Raw genomic sequence first — 19,228 nt, forward strand, 5'->3', positions numbered from 1 at the left:
ACCCCATCTCAACAAAAAATTTAAAAAGCCAGGCATGGTGGTACATACCTGTGGTCCCAGCTACTCGGAGGCTGAGGTGGGAGGACTGCATGAGCCCAGGAAATCAAGCCTGCAGTGAGCTGTGATTACACCACTGCACTCCAGATGAATGACAGAGCAAGACCCCATATCCAAAATAAATAAACATTTTTAAAATGATAAAAGTATAGTAAATACATAAACCAGTAACGAAGTTGTTTATTATCCATATCAAGCACCGTATATGGTATGTAATTGTATGTGTGATACTTTTATAGAATTAGCAGTGCAGTAGGTTTACACCAACATCTCCACAAACACATGACTAATACACTGCCCTAGGACATTAAGATGACCCCTACTTCACTAGACAAGAGGAATTTTTCAGTTCCATTGTAATCTTATAGAAACCACCATTATACATGCAGTTCATCACTGACCAAAATGTGGTTATGCAGTGTATGACTAAACTTGTCCTTCAGCAGTTAAATGAAACTTGGAGTACACAGAGTTTAAAAACCTAACACTCAAATATGTGAAGTTTGTTAAAATGGTCGTTTTGGAAATAAGCTAATAATAATGAATAAATCTTACACTAAATATATTGTAACTATATTAGTCTGTTTGGTGTTGCTGTAAAGGAATCCCTGAGACAGGTTAATTTATAAAGAGGTTTATTGTAGCTCACAGTTCTGCAGACTGCACAAGCAGCAGTGCCAGCATCTGCTTCTGGTGGGGCCTCAGGAAGCTTTTATTCACTGTGAAAGGTGAAGGGGAAGCAAGAGTGTCACATGGTGAGAGAGGAAGCAAGAGAAAGAAGAGCAAGAGAGAGATGCCAGGCTCTTTTACACAACCAGATCTCACATGAACTCTTTACCATGAGAGGACACCAAGTCACTCATGAGGGATTCGTCTCCATGATCCAAATCTGAAGTGGGCCCCACCTCAAACACAGGATAAAATTTCAATGTGAGATCTGGAGGGGACAAACACCCAAACTACATCAGTAACTAGAAGTACTCTGTGCAATAAGCTGTTACCAGTTCTCCACTAACTCTCAAGTTACATTTAGAATGGCATTAAAAGAATTTCGACCCAATCAGCCAAACAGGAGTGAGGTGATTTTCACATTATTGGTAGGCATAAAAACAGAGTTTCTTTAGTCACAGCAGGATACTAGCTCTCCTTCCAAATGAGGACGCTCCTCATGGAGACTTAATCACCAAAAACTAAAATTTAAAATCATAAATAATGAGAGAAGCAAGTTTCCTGTGGTTAAATCACATTAGGTAGTACTGCAAATAGAATGTATTCAATTATCAACCACTACATAAATGCTGAAGTGTTGTTATACATACAAACATACACATAGAAATGAGGAGGGAAGAGAGGTGGAGAGAGAAGGGAGAGGGAGTGAAATGCAGAGGACAAGGACAGAAAGAGAAAAGGGAGTGCGTAAAAGAGTGATCACTCAGAATGAAAGCCAAAAATTCATTTTTCTGACTTCAACTTGCCACAACACACACTTTTTGGAAACCAAACTTTCCATTTGCCTACCACGTCAGTCAGTTTTCATCAGGTACTAGTTTCTTTGACTCTGTTTGCTAATCAGTTCAAACTGTATCATGGAAGAGGTTCTTCAAAACTTTACAAACACACAAAAGCTGCCCTCCCCAAAAGGGTACAGCTACAGGGTAGCTTGGGCCACTATGTGCCCCTAGCATCAGTGGCTGAAGCTCAGCTGACTCCTTAAAGCAAAGACCTGGCTGAAGGAAGAAAAGCAGGTCAGCAAGGGGGAGAGGGGAGAGAATGAATAAGCAAGGTAGGGAGAAAATTACATGACACTCCCTTCTCTAAAATAAGAATCTGGGAGTGACATTCCACCTCTCCCAGCATGCCTCTCAGGGTTAGGAAGAGTATCGCTTTGCAAAAGAACAGTGTTAAAGAGAGTGTTAATCCTGTGTGAATCTCAACACTTACCTGCTATAAAGGTGCATTACATATCCTCATGTGTCATGAAGAAACTCAGTGCTTTTAAACTAGACCTCTGAAAGATCATTAGTTCACAACCACAGAACAGACCCTTGCAGGTTTCTCCCAACAAAATGCTTGCTGTTTGCTTTCTTAGTTTGGAAAACATTACAGAGAAATGCCTATAAAACAAGGTAGACTGTCTCATTAGAGGAAACCAAGTTGATCTGAAGAATGGGGGAAAAAAATCATGACTTTATAGTGAATAGTACAGCTGAGACGTTAGTAACGGGCAGGGCATCAAGAACAGGACCAAAACTGTCTCCTCCCTCTCGGTTTTAAATCGTGCTGCACTTGGTTTACGTTTTCACGGGCTCTATCTTATAGGGATACTGATTAATGTAAATGAACGCTCACAATTTAGCACACATAAATCTTATTTTTATCAAATCAAAGGACAAAGGGAAGGGAGAACAAGAAATTTAACTGGTCAACTTAAAATGAATGGGATCTCTTGTTTTAACCTTATTTCCCTTTCTGGAGAATAAAAGTAATGATAATTATAATTAAAGCAGTTTTCATGTGTGGTTTATGGAAGTCATTACTCTATTAGTCATGCCCCATATCTATATGGGATTTAAAAATTTTAAATTATACTTGGTGCAGTATTCATTGAAAGTCTTTTTCACCTGTAAGCTCAAATTCCATGCTGAAACAACATTAGGTAGAAAGACATTGACCAGGGAGAGATAAAACAACTATGATACCACGTTGCCTGTCTATTGACTTCCCTGTCTATGGTATCCTGGAAAACAATCTCTAATGTCAATATGCTCTACAGTTGCTCTGAAATTGTTTCTCTCCCATTTCCCAGGAAATAGGCTATACTTTAATCACTGCAACCAAGTTAATTGCAAAGGACAAAAAACTTCTGAAACCAAAAACTCTTAAGATGTAAACAAGTCCAAAAAAGTGTTTGATGCCAAAATGACATTTTAAAAACAGAAGTTAACATGTTATAGCAAGTAGCATCCATTTCCCCTTTTCCAGCACAAGCCATCAAGTTCTGTTTGGGGCTCCAGTCTCCCAAACTCAGTTGGAGAAATCTTACAGTATGAAAACCCAGGAGACAGAGGCCACAGTCTGGACCAAGAGACCAACCAGAGCCAGAGAGGCTCCTGAGAAGATCTGCAACACAGGGCAAAATATGCAAGGGAGGGCCATATAACTTTATCTTTACTTAATTTATTTTAATTTACAGATTTTTAAGTATTAACCTATTTTATTTTTATTAAATTTTTGAGGCTACACAGAATTCAAATTGCAGCAAAAATCATTCATGGCTAAACACTGGAAAAATCTCTTAATTCTAAGGTACATGACACACTGGTCTCAAAAACAGTTGCTGAGTCCCTTCCACTGGAGAAATTTAAAGAAAGGGTATAGAAAAGTTTTGACCAATTCCACCCAATCCTGCATCCCCAATTCCAATCTCAAGGACCAGTTTCCATCTGATCGCTCTCCACCTACAGATGGCGGTCCTGAATCTCAAAATCAACAAACCAAAAATTTAATCCATCATCCTCTCACATCTGGTTTTTCCTTCCAACTCCCTCATTTCTGTAACCTGCCCCATAACCTTCCCAGGAATCTAGCCGCCAAAGCAGGGTGGACTCCTCCCTCTGCAATGGATGCCAGGATTCAGGTCCTGTTGCTGGCTCCAAAATGCCCACAATGCCCTCCCTGTTCTCCCAAATTAGCACATTCAACAGTGACATAAAGGAAAGAGTTAGATAGAGAAATGATATCTGGTGCTGCTCCACAGCTAGCTGTGTGACTCTGGGCGAGCCATTTAAATTCTTGTTCTTGGTTTCATCACCTATAACGTGAAAAAGCCAAATTATTTCTAAATTCCAAGCTCTATGGGATTTACAGGATTTGCATCCACTTCTCTTGATCCTCAAAGTCACTATGTAGTTGAAACCACCATCATTTCCCAACCAGATTGGTACACTCTCTCCTAGTGGATCTTTCCAGCCTCTAGTCTTGTGCTGCTCCTCACCCCTTGAAAGCACCTGTCTAGGTTACTCACCTCCAGAAACCAGTTAAAGACTCTGGGGAAAATGACCAAACCCGTCCCTGTGGCCCCAGGGCCCATGTGATCAGAACCCTGTTTCCCTCTGGCTTTCCTGGTCTACTTTCTGTTCCTCATATGCTCCTCCAACGCCCAACTACCTGCCCCCCTTTGCCTCCGAGCCTTTGCTTCAATACTCTGCCCATTTCTTCAGTCCAGAGAGATTCTTACTTAGTCTCCAGGCAACGTTTCCTGACCCCCTCCCCCACCCCACAAGTCTGATTTAGGTGTCCTGCCCGTTTACTCGCAGGGCATACCTTCGCAGACCTCTCAGAGGCTTTGTCACTGTAAATATCTGTTTGTCACTATCCTTCCCCCAGACTCTCAGTTCCAAGTGAGTGGGGACTGCTGGCCTCATCCACCACTTACGGCACAGACAGCTGGTTCTTGCCCAAACTCTATACACAGTAGCAGCACTTGTAGCTGCACATGGCCACCCAGAATCAAGATGAGATTTTCCAGCCACCTGCAGCCACGGGTTGATATTCTAGTCAATGAGACATAAGCAAATTTATCTGGAGGCTGTTTCTGGGAACTTCCCGTAAAAGAAAGCACCATCCGCGCTTCTACTTTCCGTTTCTTCTTCCATCCTGCTGCTTGGAAGATGGAGGCCACACTAAGCCTGAGGGACGTATGATGAGCAAGGAATTTACGCAGGGTCATACTAGCCCTGACCCATCCACCCTGCCTTTCATGAAAGATATACACTTCTACCTTGTTTTGGGATCCCATTATTCAAACCACTATTATTTTGGCATGTCCATCACTGCAGCTGAACCTAACTGCAACATACACAGCCATACCCGTGGTATAATAATAAACTACCTGTTGATTCGAGTATACACCTCATAATTCCTACCGGGTCTTTTTACTGGTAACTGTATTGTCACGTGTCTCTGTAGGGTCCACATTCCTTAGCAGAGGCAAACACAGGCAAATGACCAACACTGAGTGGGTTTGAGTGATCAACAAATACTGACCAAGTGGCTACTGAAGCAGATAAGCTCTGTCCGACATGTATGGTCTACTTTAGCCTGGGCTCAATGTTGCTGCCAAACAAAACAAGGTTAAATAAGAGGACCAGGCCAGGCACAATGGCTCACACCTGTAATCTCAGGATTTCGGGAGACTGAGGCAGACAGATGAGCTCAGGAATTCAAGACCAGCCTAGACAACACAGTGAAACCATGTCTCTACCAAAAATATAAAAAATTAGCTGGGCATGGTGGTGCTTGCCTGTAGTCCCAGCTATTCAGGAGGCTGAGGTAGGAGTAACACCTGGGCCTGGGAAATTTGAGGCTGCAATGAGTTGAGATAGTGCCACTGCACTCCATCCTGGGCAATGGGAGTAAGTGCCAGTTTCAGCCGGGTGCGGTGGCTCACGCCTGTAATCCCAGCACTTTGGGAGGCCGAGGCGGGTGGATCATGAGGTCAGGAGATCGAGACCATCCTGGCTACACAGGTGAAACCCCGTCTCTACTAAAAATATAAAATAAATTAGCCAGGCTCAGTGGCAGGTGCCTGTAGTCCCAGCTACTCGGGAGGCTGAGGCAGGAGAATGGCGTGAACCCAGGAGACAGAGCTTGCAGTGAGCCGAGATCGCGCCACTGCACTCCAGCCTGGGTGACAGAGCAAGACTCCATCTCAAAAATAAAAAGAAATAAAGAAAAAAAAAAAGAGTGCTGGTTTCCACTATCATTTTATTATGGAGTATTTGAGTGCCTAGACATCAAAGTTCACTCTATTCCGTCCTTGGGAACAGTGCCACGCACACTGGTCTATCATTGGCATATTCCACCTGAAAGCCCTAACAGGTAATATGCAGGTAAGCAAGGCCCTTTAAAATAATAGCACGTGTCATCTCTGCTTCTAGGGCAGGTGAGATGTCTAGCAATTTTTTTTTTAACCTTAGAGACCTTCAACCATTGTTTACTATAAAAGTAAACCTTGATCTTTGTGATGGGCTTACTGGTAGGATTTCTGGTAGTTAGCACAGGCACCAGGGCCTGCAAATTTCCTGGATTCATAGCAACAGGGGTGAACCACCAGCAAGGTCCGGTGAGGGTGTCTTTGATCTCGTCGGAAGCCTCATCTACATATTCTGGGTAACAGGGCACCAGGGCTTTGGAGATGTACCGAAGGACAGCATAAATCTGAACCATATGACCACTACCCTTCACACAAACATGGATGTCCATTCCAGCAAGCTGTTCCTTGTCCAGAAGCAGACCTAATTCTAGTAGCTTGTACTGCAATGTGAGCAGCTTCATCATCTCCAGGGGCCCCTCGTTCATCTTGATGAAGCCACTGCCACATCTGCAGAGCACCACAGCTATGGCCATCTCCTTGTATCTGAAGATCTGCACAGACTGCAGCCAACGAGTCCTTAGACGGCATGTCTCCAGGCATCGGTAAGAGCTCCTCATTGCACCACGCCACAACAAGAAAAGGTGTCTAGCAATCTGTATGGTCTGAGAGCTGTTGGTATTCTACTCCTTCAGTTGGAAGCAAGGCAACTGGCCTGCTAAAGTCTCTTGCCCAAGTAGGCTCTTCATTTGTGAAACATTATGTATTCTCAGGCTACCAAGGCATACTCAGTTTCACACAGCCATTAGCACATATTATAGGACTGGTTATATTTGAAAGGTACATATGTATTTAGAGACACATTCAGGCAAATAATTGCTAAATACCTACACTCTGTGCCAGATAAACATGCCAGACACTATGCACAGCACTATACAGGTACTGCCTCATCTAATTTTCAGGAATCAAGAAAACAGGGACAAGGAGCCAAGGAGAAATTGTTGTTGTCCAGGAAGGATCTGATGTGCTACAGAAGGCTGGGGCAATGTGAGGAAGGGGAATAAGCTAAGAAGGACAGAGAGTATGAATGAGTAATACCTGGTGACTGACAGTTGAGCAAAGTTTGGTAAGAGCGTGGTTGATGAGAGAGAAGAACACAAGCATTGCTTCCAGCTTAATAGCTTGGGCAAACTGGTGGAGGATGGTGCTCCAGACTATGTTGGTCAATAGGGGAGGTATGTGGGGAACCCAATGATGAAAAGTTGTGAGTGTGGAGCTCAGAAGAAATAGATGGGCTAGAAATAAATATCTAAGAGTGGATGGTGGGTGGGTGGATGGATATTTGAATCCATGGGGCAAGGAGATCATGCAATGAGACTTGGTCTTCTGACAGTACTTTGCAACTGTTCACCCACATTTTAAATTTTAAGAGACCTTTTAAAATATGCCAGTTCCACTTCTTAAAAAGATGATAAGTTCAAGCATGAACTCTGTACCAGGGGGTCAGCGAAAAGTACTTACCTGACTGTCACTAGTCACATCCAACTTCCCTTGGGTCACGCTGAGCCTATTCTAAGCCCTTGCAAAGGCAACAAAGGGAACAAAAAGAAGCTGCTTTTTGTTCCTACTCCTTGCAAAGGGAAGAAAAGGGAGCTGCTCTGAAAATGAAACCATCACAATATTACATTCTCCTAGAAACATGAGGTCCCAGGATCATGTCTTTATGGGGCTCTCTGGAGAAGCTCAAAGGGCAACTTCCTTTTTGGATGAAACATCCTTATAGAGAAGACAATCAATGGCCAAGACAGGTAACAAACACCAAGATACTACACACACGTCTCATGGTTCCCTTAAAGCCTGAGCTTAAGCAGTCTGGGCTCTACTTCAATCATATTCTAAACATCTAAACCAAAAGACTGCAATTGCAAATAACAGGGAAACAAATATTCAAAAGGCTTTTAAGCAACATTTTCTGCTATGGGCAACTGTTGATGATTCTCACCTGAGTGCAGTCTCTTAACTGATGTGATTACTTGAATATTCAAAATAAATTACCATTTGAGGAAATTATCAATTGAATTCCCCAATTTAATTTGTGTAAAGTACACAAAGGCAGTGATACCTTCAGCTGAAATTAAAAGACAGTAGATAAACATAATAAAGATTAGTTATGCAACCCCCCAAATGAAAATGTCTTAAAAGATTTTAATTCAAGCCTGTGTAACATAAATAAGGCATATAACACAAAAACACATTTCTTTTTTAAAACTCAATCTACACACCCACATTTTATAACTGTTGTTTGGGTGTGAGGGTGAGTGAGGAGAGGGAAAAGTAGAGTTAAATGTGTAAAAAATGGGGGAAAATCCTGCTACAATATAGCATTTTTTAAAGGGACACACAGTCTAGCAATTGTGTATTCATCTCCTCTATAGCGTGTCTCTGAAACCAACAGTTTTATCACCCATTCAGGTTCCATGTGAATATATAAGCCACCCCATGAATTTTGTGATTCTCTTATTTTAGGAATGCTCATACTTAAAGCCATTACAATGTTGCCAAACCTAGTCTCCCACACCCAGAAAGAAAATTCAAGTTTTGAAAGAGTCTAAGGATCCTCGGAGAACTGAAGGTGGTGGAAGACTTACAGCCTGAACACCATGGCCCAGCACAGCAGCCCTTAATGGGGCCTTGTATCAAAATGACTTAATGTCATTCTCTATCAGAATGTTTTCAAAATATAGTCACGCATCGCATAATGACCTTTAAATCAACAACGGACCACATATACAAAAATGTAGTCCTCTAAGATTATAATGGAGCTGAAAAATTCCTATTGCCTAGTGACACCATAGCAGTACCACGTTTGTGGTGATGCTGGTGTAAATAAACCAACCACATAGCTCAACCTGTAACAGTATCACACATAAAATTATGTACAGTACATAATACTTGATGCTGATGATAAACAACTATGTCATTGGTTTATATATTTAGTATACTATATCTTTTTATCATTTAGAGTGTATTCCTTCTAATTATGTATTTTTAAAAGTTAACTATGAAACAGCTTCAGATAGGTCCTTCAGGAGGTATTCCAGAAGAAGGTATTCTTGTCATAGGAGATGACAGCTTTGTGCGTGTTACTGCCCCTACAGACCTTCCAGTGGGACAAGATGTAGAGATGGAAGACGGTGACATTGATGATCCTGCCCCTGTATAGGCCTAGGCTAATGTGTATGTTTTAGTTTTTAACAAAAAAAAATTTAAAAAACTTTAAAAGGAGAAAAAAAGCTTGAAGAATAAGGATACGAAGAAAGAATTTTTTGTGCAGCCATACAGCCTGTATTTTAAGCTAATATTATTACAAAAGAGTCAAAAAGTTTAAAAAATTTAAGTTTATAAAATAAAAATGTTACAATAAGCTACAGTTTATGTATTAAGGAAAAATATATATTAAAATAATACATACTTTAAAAAAAATCTTTTATTATAAATAAGTAGAGATGGGGTCTTGTAATATTGCCCAGGCTGGTCTTAAATGCCTGGCCCCAACTAAGCCTCACAAAGTGCTGAGATTAGACATGAGCCACCACACCTAATCAAAAAATATTTTTTATAAACCCAATGTACCCTAAGTGTACAGTGTACAGTGTATATAAAGTCTAGAGTGTACAGTAAAGTCCTAGGCCTTCACATTCACTCCCCACTCACTTATCCAGAGCAACTTCCAGTCCTGCAAGCTCCATTCACAGCAACTGCCCTACTTAGTTGTACCATTTTTTATCTTTTATATTTTTACTGTAACTTTTCATTGTTTAGATATACAGATACTTGCCACTGTGTTACAGCTGGCTACAGTATTCAGTACAGTAACTTACTGTACAGGTTGGTAGCCTAAAAGCAGTGTGGTATATCATACGCCCTATGTATGTGGTAACCATCTAAGTTTGTGTAAGAACACTCTATGATGACCACACAACAACAAAATTGCCTAAGGATACATTTCTCAAAAAGTATTCCCATTGTCAAGCTATACATGACTTGCACAACTTGTACACCTGACTTACATTTTCACCCAAGGGAGATGAGGCAATCTGGAGAAAGAGGCTCCCTAGAGAATCTGGATGTCCTTCCCTCCCAGTCTGCATTTCTCTGAGCATATATACCTCGTAAATCAAACCCAGATGGGGCTAGGACCAGGTAAGGAAACCAGTGCTGGATGCCCTTGACCAGTTACACTAATCCAGCCACACTAGACCAGTCAGGCTAGTGAACACTGATTTCTTATACTAACAATTATAAGCTATTCAGTGTTTACACTTCTGATTTTCCCCAAAAAAGAGGTTTAAGTTCAAATTATCTAAATAAGGAGTAATGGAAGAAACAAATGGTCACCCTTTCAAGTACTGATCATAAATGTTATTCCCTATTAGCTTTCTTTATCTAAACTTTTATTTAGTTACTGTCAACAGAAGCTATATGTTGATTATACCGTCAACCTCCCAGAATACAATGATGAATAAGAAACTCAACCTTGTTTCCTCTCATGTATCTAAAGCTGCAAATACAAAGATCACTACTTAGGTCTGACAGGTGTACAGCATAGCAGTGGGCAGTCTGCCTGGGTTTGAATCCTGGCTCTGTCACTTACTAGCTGTGGATATCTGGACAAGTGACTTAACCTTTATCTTACTTTCCTCATCTGTAAAATTGGAGTCCCAAATTTGTGGGCTTTTGTGAAGCCACAATGAATTAATATAAGTTGAACACTTCAAAAAAGTGCCCATTATGTGGTACCAAGCATCTATATTCACTACCCACAGAACAGCTTTGTTCTCTTTAAAATTTGTAGAATATTCTATTGCCCAGCTGTAGCACAATTTATTCTTCTCAAGGACATTTAGTCTACTAACTCTTCCAATCTTTTGCTATTAAAAACAATGCTTCAGATGTTTTTACTATGCTAATCAAATTAAGTCAGTGCCCCACCTAACTTTCATGTACAATACTGATAGTTTTAACACCCTCCAAAGTAGGCACAGGATTATCACCTTCCAAGTTCTAGACAGATCCTAGGGTCTCAAAGAGGTAGGGTGACTTACCCGCTGAAGCCCACACAGACGTTAAGTGGCGGAGATGGAACCCCGCATAGATGCATGGCTGCCAACCCAATCTGCTTCCCACAGCTGTCCTTACTTAAAACAAGTACAGAAGGTCTTCTTTTAAATGAACCTCAGATCCATAACAGAGATAAATATGCAGAAGTTCAGACAGAAGCAAACTCAAATTTTCACAGAGATGCTTATAACAAATACAGTTGATGGAGGCGTCAACAACTTCTGTAAATATTGAAGTATTATTTCTTCTGCCAAAGACTGAAGCAAAAGCACCCTGAATACTACCCCTAGGGAGATACACATTTTCAAACTCTCAGGGAAGCAAATGAATAATTACTGAATTTGGTATCATAAGAACTATTCTTTGGGGAAGGAGAAATTCATAACACTCACTTTGTTGTAGCATTTGCTGTGCCAAGACCAAAGAGGAACAAGTACTCTGGGGTTCAGAAACTCATAAAACACAGACCCGAGTGGCCAACTCACCAGCATGGCTTTAATTAGGCCTGTTCAGCATGGGCTTATAAGAGATTAATTCTGACAGGATGAAATTGTTGATATGAGGAAAAGGATGAGATAAATGTGGAACTTAACAGAGATGGAACCTATAATTAGCCTGTACTCGCAAGACGGTGCCTACCTAATATAACCATAAAGATTACAGTTTAAAATCACAGGTATATTTCAATAAAATTGTTATTCTCCCAATTAGAGAAAGCATGCCAGTATCAACACTAAAAATCTTAAAATAAATCAGAAATTTTTTCCTAAATCCCAGTCAGCAAGCAGACATCAAATAAAAGGCACAAAAGTCCAACCTAATAGTAAGGAATACTAAGACATACTCATGCCTGAACGCAATTACAACTGTACTTCACACAGAACTGGCAGAAGAGGATGGAGGAGAAGAGTGGGAATTTAGTCTTTCTAAAAGGTCACCAAGTATGAATATTTTAAATCCAGGGACTACACAATTCTAAAAGTGAATGCCTACAAGTCAACTAAAAATGTTACCATGGAGCAAACACGATAGTGGGAACCAAAAAGGCCGGTAATAACATTTACGGGTTGAAATTGGGGTTGGGGGTGAGGGTTCCTATTGTAGAAACTGAAAATCAGGTCAGGATAGGCCAAAACATCTCCAGCAGTTATGTTTTAATCTCATAAAGAGAAAGCCAGTAGCTTGGTGCTGCTGCAATCTCCATCACAAATTTTGACATTCTCCTGCCCTCCTTTCCTTCTTTCTTTCTTTATTTTGGGACAGGGTCTGGCTCTGCCACCCAGGCTGGAGGGCAGTGGCGCAATCACAGCTCACTGTAACCTCCGCCTCCTGGACTCAAGTCATCCTCCCAACTCAGCTTCGCAAGGAGCTGGGACTACAGGCATGTACCACCATATCCAACTAATTTTTGTGTTTTCTGTACAGATGGGGTCTTACCATATTGCCCAGGTTGGTCGCAAACTCCTGAGCTCAAGTGATCTGCCCACCATGGCTTCCCAAAGTGCTGGGATTACAGGTTTGAGCCACCGTGCCCAGCCAACATCTATCTTTCTAAGATCTAAATGATCTCACTTTCATTCTCTATCCCTGGCCAAACAGAAACAAAGATAAAATAAAAAATAAAATAAAATAATAAAAATTTGCTCTAGGCAAAATGAAAATAAAATTTAATCTTTCATTTTTAAAGGAAAAGAGACCAATGCTCAGAGTTGATTTTCTTCAAGTTAGGACAAGAAACCAAGGCAGCCAGATTCTATAAGGAATGAGGGACCCTACTTAAACAATCATGCCTTCAAATCTTCTCAAATTACTTCAGTTTTAATAAACACACAAACATGTATGTGCTTTACTATAAACCTAGCGTGAAGCTACATGTGTTTTAACATCTATTATGTGAGCAGAGGTAACCCAGTTGGTGGAAGAAGCCCAGAAGCCTGGCTCTGCCAGCATCTGGCTGCACCACCTTTGGTAATATTGCGGCTTTCCTCTTCTTACCAGGGACAAGTGTAGGAGGCATCCCAATTCTGTAATATTAAAATGTGGAAAGTTACCTGCAGTGATTTGAAGATGCCACTGATTATAAGCTCCACCTCTACCCAGATGTGAAATGTGAAAAGTGAAAAGCTGACAATAGATGAAATGTGGTAGAAACACGTTCTTGCAGAAAGGCAACCAAAAAAATAAGACAAAGGTTGGCTGTGAAGAGGAGGAATTGGAAGAAATGGCTAGTCTGGATATCTACCTAGTCTGTGGGGCTATTTCCATCTGATTACAAAGCTCCCTCTTCTCTTTGAAAGAGTACCCCTCCTCTTGCTGCCCCTCAAATCTAATTGGTCTTCAGGTCTTATCCTGGAAACAGTCTCCCACAATTACCTCTCTCCAGTCTGTGCTCATGGCTGTGGCTTCAGGTCAGGCCTTTTCAATGCCCTGGCCATCTCTAACAAATCCACACCAATCCACCCTACACTCTAACCTGTCTTTCTGGAGCACAGCACTCAGAATGTCCTCATTGTCATTCAAAAGCTTATTGGTGGTATTCTACCAAACACCTTAGGAGAGGGAGCAGGCCAGGGTGTCAAGGTGATCTAAGCTGGAATGTTTTGTGACCTCAAATCAAATGTCTAAACTCTGGGCCTCTTTCCACCTGTAAAATGGGAATTTTTACAGGTGGAAAGCATCCATTAATAATAGAAATAAGTCCTTGTGAGGGGCTCAGTGCAAGGTCTGACATGTAATAGCTCAGTAAAAGTTAGCCATTATTATTATTACATCAATAGCTTGCCTTTCTCGCCTTTTCTTCCACTCCTGCCTCCTAAGCCAGCTTCTGCCAATTGTGCTATTTGCTTTTTGCCCAATGATTCCACACTAGCTTACTCTCCAAACTCCCTCTTGCCTAGAATGCATGTCCTCCTATTCCTGCCTATCAACTAAGAGTCCTTTATGAAATATAAGTCTAAATTCTAATTTTAATTCAAGTCAATTTCGTTTAATCCAATCATCCGTTCGGTCCTTACAATAGACGCTGTAGCTGACTTCCTGTGTTCTGCAGGTGAAGAACATCCTTCTTAAAGGTGAAGTAGCTAGCTGAGGAGATTTAACTCTACTTCCCTGATTCTGGGATGGGCCTCCAGCTTATTAAATGTCCACTGCTCCAGTTACTGCTTCAAGTAACCAAGGCTTAAGTCAATCACCTTAAGGCACCCTTTGGAGGGTCGTAGGAAGTCAGGAAATTCCCATGTGAGATTATGGTGGCAGTTGCTGTTAGTCATCTTGGAAAATCAGCCTGGGACATAACAGACATGTGAGGAGACTTCAGAGAAATGCAGTAAAAGTCCTGCCCTCAGTACTTTTCAGGTCAGATGCACAGGTAAGTCTGAGTTGGGTTTTCTGTTTCTTGCACCAAAAGCATCCTGACCAATTCAGGAGTGCTAGGCCCTGATACATCTAACATGGATAGCTCTGCCATGAAGCTTTACCAGATATAAAGATACAAGTTTCCCAGAAATCTGCTTCTGACTCTCTTTTGGTACAAGGTGTAGATTAAATATGTGTATACAGGGCTTAAAGTGTATATTAAATCAGGAAACCCTCTGGAATCACGAACTGTTGTCATTCATCTTTGTATCCAGCCCCTCACATCCATAATCAGTAACTGAGAAGTCAAGGAATTTAAAAAATGAATCGAGTGTGGGCTACAAGGAAAGGAACAGATTTTAGACAGATTTAAGAGACAATAAATTGTGAGTCTTGGATAGATTAACAAGAACCTTTAAACACAAGTTAGATTTTTCAGTTATGGAGTAACCGTATTACATAATGGCACAGAGCCCACTGGACAAATAATCCTGGCAGCACAGGGATATATGAAGGAGCAGAGATGTTGCAGGAGACACAGCTACAGGAATTTGGACAAGTCACTTGTCATCTCTAGGCCTTAATCCTAGAAATTCTTTTGAGATTTTTTTTTTCCACTTTAAAGTTCTGGGATACATGTGTCGAACGTGCAGGTTTGTTACATAGGTATACATGTGCTATGGTGGTTTCTGGCACCTATCAACCCATCATCATCTAGGTTTTTTTTTTTTTGAAAGGGAGTCTCACTCTGTCACCCAGGCTGGAATACAGTGGCACAATCTCGGCTCACTGCAAGCTCCGCCTCCCAGGTTCAGGCCATTCTCCTGCCTCAACCTCCCAAGCAGCTGGGACTACAGGCGCCTGCCACCACATCCGGCTAATTTTTTTTTTTTTTTTTGTATTTTTAGTGGAGATGGGGTTTCACCACATTAGCCAGGATGGTCTCGATCTCCTGACCTCCAGATCCTCCCGCCTGGGCCTCCCAAAATGCTGGGATTACAGGCATGAGCCACCGCAATCGGCCCATCATCTAGGTTTTAAGCCCTGCATGCATCAGGTATTTGTCCTAATGCTCTCCCTCCCCACGACAGGCCCGGGTGTGTGATGTTCCCCTCCCTGTGTCCATGTGTTCTCATTGTTCAACTCCCATTTATGAGTGAGAACATGCAATGTTTGGTTTTCTGTTCCTGCGTTAGTTTCCTGAGGACGATGGTTTCCAGCTTCATCCATGTCCCTGCAAAGGACATGAACTCATTCATTTTTACAGCTGCATAGTATTCCATGGTGTATAAGTGCCACATTTTCTTTATCCAGTCTATCATTGATGGGCATTTCGGTTGGTTCCAAGTCTTTGCCACTGTAAATGGTGCTGCAATAAACATATGTGTGCATGTGTCTTCATAGTACTCCTCAATTCTTAAAAAACAACTAGGGGATAAAACCTCACAGGGGTGTTACAAGAATTACGTGTGGAAAGCAACCATTTAGGTACATGTGTGTATTAATAAGTACCTGACACAGAAAGTATTCAAGGAAAAATTTATTTATGGGTAACTAATGAGAGGATTATCCTTCTGATAACAGAAGAGCTGGCAAAGAGGAGGAATTAAAAAAAAAAATTACAAAATGTTTTAGGAGAGAAGAATGTAGCCAGGAAAGAAAGAGGTAAAACTCTCTTTTCACACTCTCTACTAACTACCCACCTAGGCACCAAAGTTACCCTCAAAAAAAGAAAACAGTTTTGCTTTGATTTGTGTAATTCAAGCTGGAAATAAGACACCCAAGGATAGATGCTCACCTCTAGAAGCAGAAAGACAAGCAACGATTATGCAGGGAGCAAAAGAGGAGGTAGTGAAAAAAAAGATTCTTACAAACATCGAACATCCAAAACTTAAGGTCTATAACCAAGAAGAAGCTCTGTTGATTTCAGGGAAGGAGAAGGAAACATTTTCAAACCACCATTTGGCAGACCCAATGCTGGGCTCTCATCTGTATTATCTCTTGAAATCCACAATGATTCTGCCACATAAAACCCCCATTTATAGACAAGGAAATTGAGTTAAGGCGAGGTCAATATCTGAAGTTACAAGATATTTTTCTTGAAAAACTTATCAAATTTTAGTATACCTTCTATTGTCACTTTTCAGCAAAGTTCTGTATTACATTCTGTAACATTACCTATCTGTGTCAATAAAAATTTTCCCTTTGTCTTCAATGAGAAATAGAAGCGAAAATGCAAAAAGAGAAACAGTACAGAAAAAGTTCCAGCAATAAGAAGTTAGAATCTAGGGTAAAAATCTAAAAGGAAAATGAGTAACATTTCCGTTTCAAGTGCAGAGTTTTCTGGAGAATCCCAGGCAGTGTCTGAGCTACTAGAAAAGTAACCCGCTTGTCCCAAACCACAGATGGAAGGCTAAAACGTTTGTCCACGGCCATCTAATGCAAAACCGCCTGTCTCCATCTGTAGATTCTGCATCAAATGCTTTTGGCTGAGACGTGCAAGTAAAACAAGTGCAGACCAACAGGTTATCTGCCAAGCGGTTAAGAGAACGAGTTACAAAACCTGACAAGCAACATCAGCTCTTCCGTACAATTCTATGAAGCACTTCCTGCCACGGGTCCCGCTATTTAAAACAAATTAGGCTGCTTGCTCCCCACAAATGCCATCCAGCACCTCTCGGTTCCTCGGTCCAGCTAATAAACCATGCACCGGATTCTTCCGAAAGAGACCTCCCCACCCCACCCCCACACCGCCACCCCGGCCACTTTGCATAACTTGGCCAAATGCATTCTCCAAATTTGCAATCAAGGAGCTTAATTCACAATTGTGGATGGGGCGGGGGGAACCGCCAAGTGCAAGAACACGGAACGGTTGCCAGATACGGTACAGCAAGAACTCCTGCTTTAGGCATTACTCCCTCCACCCGAGGTAGTGGGATGGGAGAGTCTTACTGGCGTGGAAACAGTAAAAAGGCACTTTTCCTTACAACTCGCAACACAACACACACTCCAGCTCCCCCAGCCCAGGGCAGAACCGCCCCCGCGCCGCGCGCCTCCCTCGCCGCCAACCGCTCCCGCCTCTCCAGCGATCAGGCTCCCAGAAAGGGCCGCCCCGGTCGCCCCCGAGCCCCCGCCCTCTCGCCTTTTCACCAGCCTCATCCCTCCCAGAGTACCGAGGGCTGCCGTTGTCTGGTTTTAATAAAAACTGAAGTGCTCCAGAGCTAGCAGGCTTCCCTCCCAGAGGAGGAGGGAAGGTCCGAAGGGTTAACGGAGGCGGAGAGAACAGGAAAAAAAGGAAAGGCTGGAGGGTCCCCCCAGCGGCGCCCGGTGCCCGCGGACCCTCGCACAGGCTCTTCGAACTCACCCGGGTTTCGCCGCCTCCAAAGAAAGCGCGCTCCCTCCGAGAGCGCTCCCCCGGATCTCCCGCCGCGCGCTCCGGCCGACAGGGCGGGAGGACCCAGGCGGACAGACCCATCCCTCCCGCGTCTGGTCTGGGCACGGTGTCGTGCCCCGCGGCGCCTGTCAGCGCGCACAGGTGCGACCGTAACACAGAGAACGCTCCCGAGCGCCCTGCCTCAGCCTCGGCGTGGGGCGAGCCGCCCGCGCCCGCACCCCTTCCCCGTGCCCGAGAAGCCGGGCTGTACCCCAGAACCGGCGGAGCTGGAGGCCGCGGGCGAAGCGGGGGCTGCTCCGGCAGCTCTTTCTCCGCACCAGGTCCGAGACCTAACGGCAGTTCTCTCTGACCGCTTGCCGGCCGCGCGCTCGCGCGGGTGTCATGGCCGAGCGGCGGTCCCCGGCGAAGTTTCCCAGAGCTGACGGCTTTACCTTTTAGCCCGAGGGGCGGCAGCAGCTTTGAGCAACAGCAAGGCGACAGCAGCGGCGGCGGCGTCGGGAGCGCGGGTGGCAGTCGGGGCAGAGGAGGATGTAGAAAGAAGCACCGGTGGCTAGGACCCGCCGCGATGGGAAGAGGAAGGCGCCGGCTGTCTACAATCAGAACGTGGGCTGACCGTGACGTCACAATGGCGCGGCCAGCCAATCGGGACCCGAGGGATGAATCAAGCGCTATGATGTCATGCGGCCCCGGAGCCAATCGCGGGACAATAGAACTTTCGTGATTGTAAATTCCAGAATCCGATGCGGTGCAGAGCCTAGGCCGGGGCTGGCCTCCTCGGTTTCACGTGTCTCTGGGACATTTTTTTCTCCTTTCTTCCTAATAAGCCTGCGTGGAACGCAGAGCCTGCGCAATAGCCCCAGTGAAGTTCTCGATGCCCTGAACTCTGGTTTTTTTACTGCCAGGCGTGGCAGGAGTCTGTGGCCGCATTTGGGTGGCAGAAGCCCACCCTCGTTACGGTCTCCTCTATGACTCATGTCATTCTGAAGGGGGATCCACTTCTTGGTTAAAGCTGAAAGGGTTAAATGCCCACGGAGACCGCTGGAGTGAAGGTCTGCAGTTGAACAAGATAAAGCAACAAGAACAAAATGACTCAGAACTGTTGTAACCTTAACTCGCTGGCAAAGGATTTACCCTGTATTTTTCTTAGGGATTCTGATTTTTGTTTGGAGGCCACTATCAACTCCATTCCTACTCTAGAAATTATTCTAAAGGATTGTTAAATAAGGAAAGATGGAATAAGTGTCTTTTCAGCTAAGCAAATTTAAGCACTAAAGACAAAAGGGGTTCAGGGCATAAACGGAAAATCCTTGCTGTTTTTCACCGATACTTGGATAATTAAAGACCTTCATTAGCCCTGTAACCTACCGCCTCCCCATTCAAACCCCAGATATTTAGCCTTTCTTCGTGTGCACCTCTTGCTGTATTCTTAC

At 43.1% G+C, this 19,228-nt stretch overlaps 1 protein-coding gene across 6 annotated transcripts in view; it reads right to left on the reverse strand.

The window, feature by feature from the left end:
* ELOVL5 (ELOVL fatty acid elongase 5) overlaps window positions 1-19,151 on the reverse strand; it is a 79,991-nt gene extending 60,840 nt beyond the window's left edge. For 2 of the 6 annotated variants that reach the window (XM_033217462.1, XM_033217466.1), the window contains exon 1: window positions 18,230-19,151. The gene's annotated coding sequence lies outside the window, so the exon portion shown is untranslated. Of the gene's footprint in view, window positions 1-7,931; window positions 8,058-17,768 lie in introns of those variants that run through there. The other 4 variants (XM_033217467.1, XM_033217464.1, XM_033217463.1 and 1 more) reach the window with 4 other exon arrangements.
* Between the last annotated feature and the right edge of the window lie 77 nt (window positions 19,152-19,228).

This window comes from Trachypithecus francoisi, unplaced genomic scaffold, assembly GCF_009764315.1.
Source record: "Trachypithecus francoisi isolate TF-2019V2 unplaced genomic scaffold, Tfra_2.0 Lachesis_group10, whole genome shotgun sequence".
NCBI classification, from domain to species: Eukaryota; Metazoa; Chordata; class Mammalia; order Primates; family Cercopithecidae; genus Trachypithecus; species Trachypithecus francoisi.